At 37.3% G+C, this 14195-nt stretch overlaps 1 protein-coding gene across 2 annotated transcripts in view; it reads left to right on the plus strand.

Annotated features, from left to right (window-relative positions):
* Positions 1-2916: 2916 nt before the first annotated feature.
* The window catches only part of PLTP (phospholipid transfer protein), a 222918-nt gene continuing 211639 nt past the window's right edge, over positions 2917-14195 (plus strand). For both annotated transcript variants that reach the window (XM_053688919.1, XM_053688867.1), the window contains exon 1: positions 2917-3069. The gene's annotated coding sequence lies outside the window, so the exon portion shown is untranslated. The remainder of the gene's footprint in view (positions 3070-14195) is intronic.

Here is a 14195-nt window from a genome sequence, read left to right on the forward strand (position 1 = left end):
CCATCTCTCTCCTTATGTGTTGTTCTCCCCCATGGTCTCTTTCTCTCTCTGTCTCTCTTCCTCCTCCTCTGATTCTCTCATCCCTTATGTGTCTCTCTAACCCTCTGTGTGTGATTGTGTCTCTCTCTCTTTCTCTAACCCTCTGTGTATGATTGTGTCTCTCTCTTTCTCTCTCTCTAACCCTCTGTGTGTGATTGTGTCTCTCTTTCTCTCTCTCTCTAACCCTCTGTGTGTGATTGTGTCTCTCTTTCTCTCTCTCTAACCCTCTGTGTGTGATTGTGTCTCTCTTTCCCTCTGTGTGTGATTGTGTCTCTCTTTCTCTCTCTCTAACCCTCTGTGTGTGATTGTGTCTCTCTTTCTCTCTCTCTAGCCCTCTGTGTGTGATTGTGTCTCTCTTTCTCTCTCTCTAACCCTCTGTGTGTGATTGTGTCTCTTTCTCTCTCTCTAACCCTCTGTGTGTGATTGTGTCTCTTTCTCTCTCTCTCTCTAACCCTATGTGTGTGCTTGTCTCTCTCTTTCTCTCTCTCTAACCCTCTGTGTGAGATTGTCTGTCTCTCTCTCTCTCTCTAACCCTCTGTGTATGATTGTGTCTCTCTCTCTCTAACCCTCTGTGTGATTGTGTCTCTCTTTCTCTCTCTAACCCTCTGTATGTGATTGTGTTTCTCTCTCTTTCTCTCTCTCTCTCTAACCCTCTGTGTGTGATTGTGTCTCTCTCTTTCTCTCTAACCCTCTGTGTGTGATTGTGTCTCGCTCTCTCTCTCTCTCTAACCCTCTGTGTACGATTGTGTGTGTCTCTCTCTCTAACCCTCTGTGTGTGATTGTGTCTCTCTTTCTCACTCTCTAACTCTCTGTGTGTGATTGTGTCTCTCTCTCTTTCTCTAACCCTCTGTGTGTGATTGTGTCTCTCTCTCTAACACTCTGTGTGTGATTGTGTCTCTCTTTCTCTCTCTCTAACCCTCTGTGTGTGATTGTGTCTCTCTCGCTTTCTCTCTCTAACCCTCTGTGTGTGAGTCTCTCTCTCAACCCCTGTTTGTGATTGTGTCTCTCTCTCTCTCTTTCTCTCTAACCCTCTGTCTCTCTCTCCCTCTCCCCCCGAGTGCTTTTCTGTGTTTCTGTCTACCCTTTATTTATTTAATTAATGAATTGGTAGTGCCATCTGATGGTGTGGCTTTATTTAAAGGGGTGGGGTCAAGCGCCCCACCATCTTTAAATTTCACCAGCCACCACTGGATCAAGAAATTTGTATATTTACTGAATAATGAAGGAATCTATAAGCATAATTTGCAGCATTAAAGTAAAAAGTATGTTTTAAACATATATTTTAATGGGCCTGGATTTCTAGATCTCATAATCAGAGGAAGCATTTTGTTATCTGGCAAGAGTTTCTGTTACAATCCTTTAGACTAAAATCAGATGTTTACTAAGTTGACCAGTTTTCTAAGACACCATTTAAAGGAACATGAAACCCATATGTTTTCTTTCATGATTTAGAAATAGCATGCAATTTTAAATAACTTTCCAATTTAAATCTATTATCTAATTTTCTTCATTCTTTTGATATCCTTTGTTGAAAATCATATCTAAATATGCTCAGTAGCTGCTGATTGGTGGCTGCACATAGATACCTGATGTGATTGGCTCACCCATGTGCATTGCTATTTCTTCAACAAATTATATCTAAAGAATGAAGGCGTATCCTAGCCACTGCCTCACCAGCCTCTGACGTCTCCGCACGTCACTGGTGTATATATTCACGGTATTGTTTAAAGTGTTATTAATCTTAAATCACCATTCTCCAAACCTATATTCATTCTGTGCCTTTGTAGTTAGAAATATATAAAACATACAAAACATATATATGCACACAGAATAAAAGTGCTCTTATAACCACATATCTTATGTTAAAATAAGAAATTAAATAAAATACACATCTGTAAGAAAAGACCAATAGAGGAGGAAGGTGAAAAAATAGAAGCAAAGAGGTTAAGATAACCACTAGTGGAAGTGGCCTTTTTAATTTGAGTGAAAAAACAGATTATGAACAAAGAATATTCTTTGCCTACCTTCTTCTTTTCTGGCTTGGCTATATGTAATACTGATTTCCAGAAAGGTGGGAGCGGTTTTAAGGGCTCTTGGAGTTGCCCCTTCTAGTAGCCAGGAGTATAATTCCCAGGAGTAATAGATCATGGACTCTCATCACCATGAAAAAAAATAATTTATCAGGTAAGCATAAATTATAATTTTAAACAACTTTCTAGTTTACTTCTTTTATCAAATTTTCTTCATTTTCTTGGTATAGTTTGTTGAAAAGCAGGAATGTAAACTCAGGGGAGTGCATGTGTGGCAGTAGTTTTGCAAGAATGTTATCCATTTACAAGAGCACTAGATGGCAGCACTATTTGCTGCCATATAGTGCTCTAGACACCTATCTAGGTATATCTTCAAAACGAATACTGTGCTAATGAAGCAAATTTGATAACAAAATAAACCTTTTTTTAAATTGTATCCTCTGCCTCACAAAAGAAAATGTCTGTTTCATACCCCGTTAAATGTTACATTGTTGCATTACCCTGTCCCTTTTAACCACTACAAGTAACAGCAACTTAATAACAATACCCATTGTTGTTACTTCCATTTGCCTCATTTACAAGTGTATTTCTATAAAACAAAGCATTCTTGTTCATTTTACTTTAAATAGCAGCACCTGCAGTAAATGTTGCACTGTGTGCTGTTAAGATAAAAACTGTGTTTAGAAATCTGTGCCCTATGCATTCTATGATCTAGTAACCCAGTTCAGTCTCTGGTTCAGGGATGTGTGTTGTGTAACTCAGGTCTGCATGACATACTGAGCCGCTGCTGCTGCTGCCTGAGGGTCTGTTCTGTGTCCAGCTGTGTGTGGTCTTGCAGGAGGAGGGGCTATGTGCGTACGCTGCATGCTGTATAAAAGCCTCTGCAGGCTGCTCTCTGATGTTTTGTGCCGGTAGCTGCAGCTTTGAGGAATATCTGTAGAGCATATAGAAGATTCAGCGAGCACGGATTGCTGTCAGTGTGTAACCGCGAGCACATAGGGTGAGTGTGGGAGATAGGGGAGAGCGTGTGAGTAGGAAGCTGGAATCTGACAGTGGGGCAAGTTCTAACAGTGAATGAATGAGGGGAATGCATAGGGACAGTGATGTGTAAAGGAAATGCTGAGAGTAACCTGAGAGGAGATTAGATTGTGATAGTGTTTGTGTATTCGTAAAAAATAGCTTTTAGATATTGGAAGTCTCTGTTAGTGTAAATGTAATGTACACCTTACTCTTTTGACAGCCAGTCATTGAGCCGAAGCAGAGAAAATGACAAAAAAATGTTTTAGATTTTCCTGAATATTTAGATGTTTAATCATTCCTATAGGATCACAGCATACTGTATATTACAGACAGACTCGCAAACAGCTATAATGGGCTCTGGATGCGAATGCCTTTGAACTCCTTAAGCTACTAATTATGGGTTGCTATAGACGCAGTAAATGTGAGGGTATTCTGTAGCTGGCACGGAGAGGGCTACAAAGGGGGTGGTCTGTGGTTGCTACTTAGGGGAGGTTATGCCAAATAAAGCAGCCCAAGGGAGTTTTATATGGAGATCGTCTGGCAGGTGTGCTGGGGATATTTTCTTTTCCCTATACTGCTTATAGTCAGGTGGGGTCTTTGAGGAAGAATATATTGGGGGGGGGGGGGTTGGGGTGCAGCTTGGGGCCGCAATCTTATTTACATCTGCAAATGTTTTTCTTCGGCTAGGATAAAATAAGCAAAACCTCCCAAATGTAGTTTTATATATATATATATATATATATATATATATATATATATATATATATATATATATATATATATATATATATACACACACGCAGAACTGTCTAAACAGATGCACTCACCATTCCAGAACCAACTACCAGGGTGCTGTGTTCAAATAATAAAACAAGTAGTTTTTCCATTCGTCCAGAACAAACCACTGCACTCACCGGATTTATAAAAGTAAAAACATCTCATTTATTCAAGTATAGACTTAAAACCACATACTCCCAAACTTTTCGGTGCCTACTGACACCTTGTTCACTGGGATCTCAAGTGCAAAAAATATTTTTTGCACTTGAAATCCCAGTGAAAAAGGTGTCAGTAGGCACCGAAATGTTGGGAGTATGTGGTTTTAACTCTATACTTGAATAAAGGTCTGTTCTGGACGAATGGAAAAACTACTTGTGATATATGAATATATTATTATATTCAGTAGTACTACATTTGGGAGGTTTTACTTATATTATATATACAGTATATATATATATACACACAGTGTGTGTGTATATATATATATATATATATATATGAGTTTCAACACAACACATTTTTTTTTTTAACTCTAAAGTATCACACAAGATAAGCGATTGACACTTTTTACATGATCCATATGATATCTAGAGGGTCATATAAACCGTCATTGAAGAAAGAGACTTTGTGAACTGTGTGTTAATTTATCAAATAGATGGTGTTGCAGTGTCCTCCAAATAACTGCATTTCTTTTAATATAGTATCTAGTGGAAAAAATAAAATTTTTATGAACCACTTGGTATTTAGAAAATCATTTGAGTTTCTTGTATTTCACTTAAGGGTCTCATGGTTTTATACTTGCTTTTATTAAGCTAATGTAGAATGGTTAAATGGTTGCACAGTTTGTAAATGTGCTAACTAGAGGGTAAAGTGACCTCTGTTTCAAAAGAAAAGTTAAGTAATTGGTCTCATAAGTGTATGGATGAACTTTTGGCTGGTAATAGAACCTACACACAAACACTTAGACCTAACTAAATAGTAAATAATCATATTTTAAATGAGGATTCACATTTCTCTAAATTACACTGGGGCAGAGTTAAAGGCTCATGATCAGACTAGCAGTTGCACAAGAAAAGGGGGGCTTCACCCCCTTTTGCCTTCCCATGGATGCTACTAAATATTTTTCTTTTATAAATAGTGAGAAGGCCAATAGATGAAGAGGTACTGCAATGAGTTATATGTAGTGAGTACATCAACATTCACATTTGTAGCTAACTATTTGTATCCAATTTAATTCTATTGAGAAGGTTTGTGTTGAATGAAGATATTGAAGGGCTTTTGTTGGGTGCAGGTTAAGAGGTGGCATATATTAAGTGCAAGTATTGAGGGCTATTTTTTGGAACAGTTATTATTATGGGATTTTGAGTATAGATAGTGGAGGTGCTTGTCTTGAGTGTAGTTTGTGTGGAGCCCTTGTTAAGTTGTGACATGAAATAATATTGTGTACAAAAAAGAATGGACTTTTATTGCAGACTGTGAAGGTAGCCTGTGCTATGTGGCATTAAGGCTGTATAAATGCAACAGGTACATATTGGGGGTTTGTAATGAGTGCCGATAGTGAGTAAGGATTATATTGGCTGAAGTTTGTTTGGGGATTTGCATCAGGTACAGAAGGGGCTTTTTTGGGTACATGTTGTGAAAGATGTTTGTGTATTGTGCAAGATGTGAGGTGTGCTGGAGTGAGTGGATTTTTTTGAGTGCAAGTATTGAGTAGTTCCATGTTGATTTCACCTGGCAAGTCCTCTTGGAGTGGATGCAGCTAGTGAGGCAGCTTGTGCTGGTTACCAATATGCAAAAGTCAATAGAGGGAGGCAGTTTGTATTGGGTGCAGGTAATGAGGACTGTTTAGGATGGAGGTGGTGAAATATTTTGTGCAGGTAGTAAGGAGGCATCTGATGTTGAGATATTTTGTGTAGGATGTAGAAATGATTGGGTTGATACAGGGTGCAGGTGTTGAGTGCAGGTTTTAATGGGGGTTGTGTTCTGGCTGTCAGTTGTGAGGAGTTTAGTGCAAGTAGCGAGGGGGCTTTTATAAGGTTCACATAGTGAAGAAGCTTGTAGAGAGGTGCTTTGCTTTGGGTGCAATTCCTGTGTCAGGAAGCAGTGGACCTTTAGTTTGAGCTGTTGTGTGACATTCAGTTACTTGATGCTGGTAGTTTTCACATAAATAATAAGTTGCCTTTCAACAGTAAATGATTTGCTATTATGACTATGTTTATAGATATACACCATGATTATGCATATTTGTACAACTTTGTTTTGGCTACATTTAGGAAGTTTGGGAACAATAATATTCTCACTCGTTTATTTAGTAACAATAACAGATTATTTTTCCAAGAAAGTAAAATATTTTTGTTGCCACATTTTAAACTGTTTGTAGTTCATGTTGTGCAATACAAAAACACATATATCAAGAAAAACATAACTAAATGATAGTTACATACTTAACAAAACAAACATTTATGAAAGGGTAGACAATATAAACAATGTATACATTATTTTAGTTTATATGGGTTTTTATGGTTTCAAACAGCTTGCTTGTAGGTATAATCCATGCCAATGGCTTAAAGAAACACTAAGCATTATACTTTAAAAGTATTGCAAGATTTTATTATCCCATGTCCTTTGCCTACCTCGTGACTTGTACTATACTATATTACTGCAACCCATTGGGTGCTTTCATTGATGGCAGAAGACTTTCCAGAGCCTTTTTTTATAACTGGAAATGCAGGTGGGTGGTACAGCCAAATAGATGCCAAACCATTGCCACATAAACTGTACTGGGAGCAGCCTCTGTCTATAATTATTATTATAAGAAGCAAAATGTCTAGCTACAGTAGTTGCTACAGTATAATTTAGAGGGGAAAAATAAAGTTTTCTTTTTTTACTATATGTGTACTGAAATTACAGGATTACTACTAATAAAAATAAACAATAAAAAGTTGCGGTTTTGTCTGTGTGTGAAAAGGTTTCTTGTTAAATTATCAGTTTGTTAACCCTCTGGATACCAAAGAGGACTGCATTATATTGCTTCAAAGGTATTATCTCTAATCCTTAAAACCTATACATTAATAATAACTAGTATTTATATAGCGCCTTTCTCCCAGTGGGACTCAAAGCGCTTGCTCTCGGAATTAACCAAATCGGCAGCTAAATAGTTATTATTATTACTCATTTTATTGACCTTGGAAGGATAAAAGGCTGAGGGATTTGAACCTGTGACCTTTGGATCTTTGAACAGGCTTTTGTAGTCAGGGCATTTTACCAACCGAGCTACGTCATGGGCATTGATATTGAAGTTATTTCAATGTTAAGGTACACAGGGCACGATGATCAAAAGCTTCACAGCATGGAGAGAAATCGCACAAAATCTTTGGGGTTTTATTTTGAGAATTCTATTATATTGTAATGTATATTCATTTCCTTCACACCCAGAACCCCACGTAGCAAGATAAAACAGCTCTTAAGCTAATATGTACCTGTATTACAATGTATGAGACTAAACAGTACTGATGAGACCTCTTAGATCTCATTATTTATTCTATTATATCCAACACTCCTCCAACCCATCCCATCTAATATACCGAGCATAGAAGCTTCCTTGTATTCATTTCCACAGGTACCTAGCACAGAAGAGAATAGAGATATAAATGTATATTGATGTATTGTTGAAATGTTTTTTTTGTTAGGCAAGTATTTAATGTGTATCTTGTGTATGGGTCTTGCAGGCAGATGTCCTTCTGGGCACTGTTTGTTAGGCACGGCACCATTTCTGTATTCATCAGACATATGTCACAACACTACCATAGTTTGACAGTGTGTGCCAGTTACCTTGGCTACTAGGAGGCTCTGCATAACCTTTCACTGTTTGCTTGGTATACACCAGGCTTATGCACATGAGTACTGGATTTATGTATCTGCCTGATACAATTTTTTCTTTTTTGCAGAAGTCCTTTGAAAATACAATAGTACTTTATTTTTGTTTGTGTCTTAATGGATGTCCTTGTAATGAATTAACCAACTTTTTCTTTGGGAGTTGTCCATTTCAGCAAATGAGCGGGACACGATCATTCACTTGCTTTGCTGTTAGCTTTTACTTCAACTCTAAATAACCTTAGATTAAGCTTTTTTCATGCAAAAAGTTTCTTTTTAACACATTTAAAGGGACATTGTACTGAAATAAGTTTGTCCTTAATGTGTTTCCAATTACTTGTTTTACCAGCTGCAGAGGATAAAATGTATGGGCAAGTCTACTTGGGTTTAATTCTGTATATGAAATAGCTGTGTTTGCTCTTTGAAAGCACAACCCATTAAAATAATAAAATAGGCTGAACTTGCAGGGAGAGCATACCTCATTATCTTATTACTCAATATAAACACAAACACTTTCTTATCTATGTCTGAGATATTTAAAAATTAACATTTAATACCTATCTCACTTCTTACTGGGAGTGCCGGTTTCTACAGGCAAAAACAGCTATTTCAAATGACAAAATGAAGGTAATCCAGCAGATAAAATAGATTATTGGAAACACATTAAGGGGAATACAATTTTACAGTACAATGTCCCTTTAACTGCCTTTTCATATAAATGATAGGGAAAAAAAAAAGAGTAATATGTCCCTTTAATGGGAGTATCATGTGGAGGATAAAACAGAGAAAACGATAGTGCAAGAGAAATAGGGGGAGGGCATGGTGAGAGCAAGAGAGGGAAGTGAGTTTATAATAAGTAGGGATGTGCATTCAGCAGTTTCTTAAAGGGACACTGTACCCAAAAAAAAAATCTTTTGTGATTCAGATAGAGCATGACATTTTAAGCAACTTTCAAATTTATTCCTATTATCAAATGTTCTTTATTCTCTTGGTATCTTTATTTGAAATGCAAGAATGTAAGTTTAGATGCCGGCCCATTTTTTGTGAACAACCTAGGTTGTCCTTGCTGATTGGTGGATAAATTCATCTACCAATCAAAAACTGCTGGCCAGAGTCCTGAACCAAGAAAAAAGCTTAGATGCCTTCTTTTTCATATAAAGATAGTAAGAGAAAGAAGAAACATTGATAATAGGAGTAAATTAGAAAGTTGCTTAAAATTGCATGCTCTATCTGAATCACGAAATAAAAATTTTGGGTTCAGTGTCCCTTAAAGGATCTGAATGCAGAAGAAGGAAGGCGCTCGCGTAGGGTTGCCACCTCGGCCATGTTTTCCTGGACACTTATGAGTTACACATGCTTCAGGGTATGAAGAGAGGAACATGGCTGAGGTGGCAACCCTACGCTCACAGCCTTTGGCTCTTTTCAGAGCTGGATTTCTTCTTGTAAAAGTGCTACACATTAAAGGAACATTCCAGCCAAATTTGGAATCCACGTGGATGCACTTTAGTTTTGATTAAAAGCATTTTTGTAATATACTTGTATTAGCAAAAATGCTTCTAATAAAAGCTATAGCTGTTTCAAAAGTGTATTTAAGTATGTACTGTGCGCCAGCATTTTAAACACAACACTTGTTCAGAGAGCCTAAGGTGCTTGTACCATCTGGTAATGACTCAATTTATTAATTGCACATGATACAAACCCCACTGATGATCTGAGCAGCTGTATTATTTAAAATGCGGGTGCAGTAACAATATTTAGTTATGCTTCACATGCAGAGAAAAATATTAACACTAAAATAGTGATAACTTTTACTAGAAGCATTTTTGCCAATATATGTATATTGCAAATATGTTTCTATTCAAATATGTAATAAATCTATGTGCATTTAAAATTTGATAGGATTGTCCCTTTAAGATCAGTGTAAATTCACTTTCACACAAAGAAATCTGGCTTCAAATAGAGACAAATGTTGTGTACAACTGCCGTCCGCATTTAGCAGCGAATGAAACTGCAGAACGCACATCCCTAATAGTAAGGTTATAGGAGGGCAACAATGAGTGAGAGAGGAAGTAGTAGAAAATAACAAGCCAGAACAACACACAAATATAGAAGAGAGAAAAAGACAGTTGGGAACAAGAAGACCGTGGTTAGAAGGATAAAACAATAATCTGAATCAAAATGACATTAAAGGGACAGTCTAGTCAAAAATAAACTTTCATGATTCAGATAGGGCATATCATTTTAAACAACTTTCCAATTTACTTTTATCATCAATTTTGCTTTGTTCTCTTGGTATTCTTAGTTGAAAGCTAAACCTAGGTAGGCTAATATGCTAATTTCTTAGCCCTTGAAGGCTTCCTCTTATCTGAATGCAATTTGACATTTTTTTCAACTAGAGGCCATTAGTTCATGTGTGCCATATAGATAACATTGTGCTCATGCACGTGGAGTTACCCAGGAGTCAGCACTGATTGGCTAAAATGCAAGTCTGTCAAAAGAACTGAAATAAGGGGGCAGTCGGCAGAGGCTTAGAAACAAGGTAATCACAGAGTTAAAAGTATATTATTATAACTGTGTTGGTTATGCAAAACTGGGAAATGGGTAATAAAGGGATTATCTAACTTTTTAAACAATAACTATTCTGGTGTAGACTGTCCCTTTAAGTAAAAAAGGACACTGTTAGAGAATATGACCAAGGAATTGCAAATTTAAGGAGAACAAGTGACAGAGGATGTGACAATGACTGAGCAATGCTGCACTGTCGGACACTAAGCTGTTCTTGCAGTTTTGGCAAAAAGTTGCTAATTCGTCCTTGAGTGAAACCCATATAATATAGGCCTTCAAAGCATGTATTTTAATATGTTGACTGGAGGATCAAGGTAAAATTAATATCATGATGATAATAAGAGCTCATAAAACCAACTTTTTAAGTATTATTTAAAACATAAATCCAAGCAAAATAGTTGAACTGCTGAGGAGTTATTGAAAATGTCAGTATTGAAAGATTGCGTCTATCATTTCAGTAACTTTACAAATGGCACTAACTTCCATGACTATGAGTTACATAAAGAACAGTTATTATAACTCTTATCTGCCAGTAACACACACAACACAGTTAACCTGAGCCTGCCAACCACACACATCACTAATTTAACCCAAGGCTAACAGTAAAACACATACCCCTAATGTAACCCCAGTGGCAGTCAGTATTACAAAGATCACTGATTTAACCCCAGTGGATGTCAGTATTACAAAGAGCACTGATTTAAAGGGACAGTATACTCATTTTCATATAAATGCATGTAATAGACACTACTATAAAGAATAAGATGCACAGATACTGATATAAAAACCAGTATAAAATGGTTTAAAAACGTACTTAGAAGTTTTCAGTTTAGCTCTGCTGAAAAGGCAATTGGAAAGCCCACTGCAAGTGGGAAATAAGACACTCCCCCCCTCCCCCCTTCTTTTGCATATGAAAAGACCCTTTACACAAACAGGAGCAAGCTGGAGAAGGTAGCTGACAGTATTCAAATAAAACTTTGGGGCTTGGTTAGGAGTCTGAAAATCAGAGCAATGGTATTTAAAAATAAGCAAAATTATACATTTTTAAAAAAAATCAAACTTTATGGGCTTTATAAATAGATCATCTACAAAACATTTATGCAAAGAAAAAATTAGTGTATAATGGCCCTTTAACCCCAGTGGAGGTCAGTATTACAAAGAGCACTGATTTAACCCCAGTGGAGGTCAGCATTACAAAGAGCACTGATTTAACCCCAGTGGAGGTCAGTATTACAAAGAGCACTGATTTAACCCCAGTGGAGGTCAGTATTACAAAGAGCACTGATTTAACCCCAGTGGAGGTCAGCATTACAAAGAGCACTGATTTAACCCCAGTGGAGGTCAGCATTACAAAGAGCACTGATTTAACCCCAGTGGAGGTCAGTATTACAAAGAGCACTGATTTAACCCCAGTGGAGGTCAGTATTACAAAGAGCACTGATTTAACCCCAGTGGAGGTCAGTATTACAAAGAGCACTGATTTAACCCCAGTGGCAGTCAGTATTACAAAGAGCACTGATTTAACCCCAGTGGCAGTCAGTATTACAAAGAGGTCAGTATTACAAAGAGCTGGTTTAATCCCCTCTGCTTGTAGTAATACCCACATAGCACATGTTTTACCTTAGCAACTGCCTGTAAAACACAGAGCACAGAATGAACATGGCTGCCAGTAAGATATGGAAAACGCATATAGGGATATATTTATCAATGTGCGAGCAGACATGATATGAAGTTGCTCTTTTCCCATTTACTTTTATCCTACCTAGAATTGCCACTATTCATCAAGTTTACTTAATGTTTGTAACATAATGTGTTTGTTTTTGTTTTTTAATTAATATTAATTGTTGTAATAATGGGGATTAATAGCATGTTTGCAGTCTGAAGAGTTTAAATTGAGTGCAACTAATGGTTTAGGATGTGCCTTCTTGAGAGCTTGTTATCTTTGTCTTAGGTGTAGCCAGGGCTGCCATCAGGGGGTGAATAGGATGACTCCTGTCAGGGGCCCAGGGGGCACCATGAGGCAAACACAACTATTATTTAAAAAAAAAAAAAAAAATATATATATATATATATATATATATATATATACAGTGAGTGCAGAATTATTAGGCAAATGAGTATTTTGACCACATCATCCTCTTTATGCATGTTGTCTTACTCCAAGCTGTATAGGCTCGAAAGCCTACTACCAATTAAGCATATTAGGTGATGTGCATCTCTGTAATGAGAAGGGGTGTGGTCTAATGACATCAACACCCTATATCAGGTGTGCATAATTATTAGGCAACTTCCTTTCCTTTGGCAAAATGGGTCAAAAGAAGGACTTGACAGGCTCAGAAAAGTCAAAAATAGTGAGATATCTTGCAGAGGGATGCAGCACTCTTAAAATTGCAAAGCTTCTGAAGCGTGATCATCGAACAATCAAGCGTTTCATTCAAAATAGTCAACAGGGTCGCAAGAAGCGTGTGGAAAAACCAAGGCGCAAAATAACTGCCCATGAACTGAGAAAAGTCAAGCGTGCAGCTGCCAAGATGCCACTTGCCACCAGTTTGGCCATATTTCAGAGCTGCAACATCACTGGAGTGCCCAAAAGCACAAGGTATGCAATACTCAGAGACATGGCCAAGGTAAGAAAGGCTGAAAGACGACCACCACTGAACAAGACACACAAGCTGAAACGTCAAGACTGGGCCAAGAAATATCTCAAGACTGATTTTTCTAAGGTTTTATGGACTGATGAAATGAGAGTGAGTCTTGATGGGCCAGATGGATGGGCCCGTGGCTGGATTGGTAAAGGGCAGAGAGCTCCAGTCCGACTCAGACGCCAGCAAGGTGGAGGTGGAGTACTGGTTTGGGCTGGTATCATCAAAGATGAGCTTGTGGGGCCTTTTCGGGTTGAGGATGGAGTCAAGCTCAACTCCCAGTCCTACTGCCAGTTTCTGGAAGACACCTTCTTCAAGCAGTGGTACAGGAAGAAGTCTGCATCCTTCAAGAAAAACATGATTTTCATGCAGGACAATGCTCCATCACACGCGTCCAAGTACTCCACAGCGTGGCTGGCAAGAAAGGGTATAAAAGAAGAAAATCTAATGACATGGCCTCCTTGTTCACCTGATCTGAACCCCATTGAGAACCTGTGGTCCATCATCAAATGTGAGATTTACAAAGAGGGAAAACAGTACACCTCTCTGAACAGTGTCTGGGAGGCTGTGGTTGCTGCTGCACGCAATGTTGATGGTGAACAGATCAAAACACTGACAGAATCCATGGATGGCAGGCTTTTGAGTGTCCTTGCAAAGAAAGGTGGCTATATTGGTCACTGATTTGTTTTTGTTTTGTTTTTGAATGTCAGAAATGTATATTTGTGAATGTTGAGATGTTATATTGGTTTCACTGGTAAAAATAAATAATTGAAATGGGTATATATTTGTTTTTTGTTAAGTTGCCTAATAATTATGCACAGTAATAGTCACCTGCACACACAGATATCCCCCTAAAATAGCTATAACTAAAAACAAACTAAAAACTACTTCCAAAACTATTCGGCTTTGATATTAATGAGTTTTTTGGGTTCATTGAGAACATGGTTGTTGTTCAATAATAAAATGAATCCTCAAAAATACAACTTGCCTAATAATTCTGCACTCCCTGTATATATATATATATATATATATATATATATATATATATATATATATATATATGTGTGTATACAAGGATGGATACAGCGCCTATATATCCATTAAATATGGGTGGTAAGTGGGAATATGAGTGAGAGCTAAGGATAATTAGTTAAGGAAAAATAACCATTAAAAGAATATAAAAGAATGTTAAAATAAATGATGCTAGAAGAATAATGAATAGATTATGAAACAATGTTCATATGAGTCT

This window comes from Bombina bombina, chromosome 1 (genome assembly GCF_027579735.1).
Source record: "Bombina bombina isolate aBomBom1 chromosome 1, aBomBom1.pri, whole genome shotgun sequence".
NCBI lineage: Eukaryota > Metazoa > Chordata > Amphibia > Anura > Bombinatoridae > Bombina > Bombina bombina.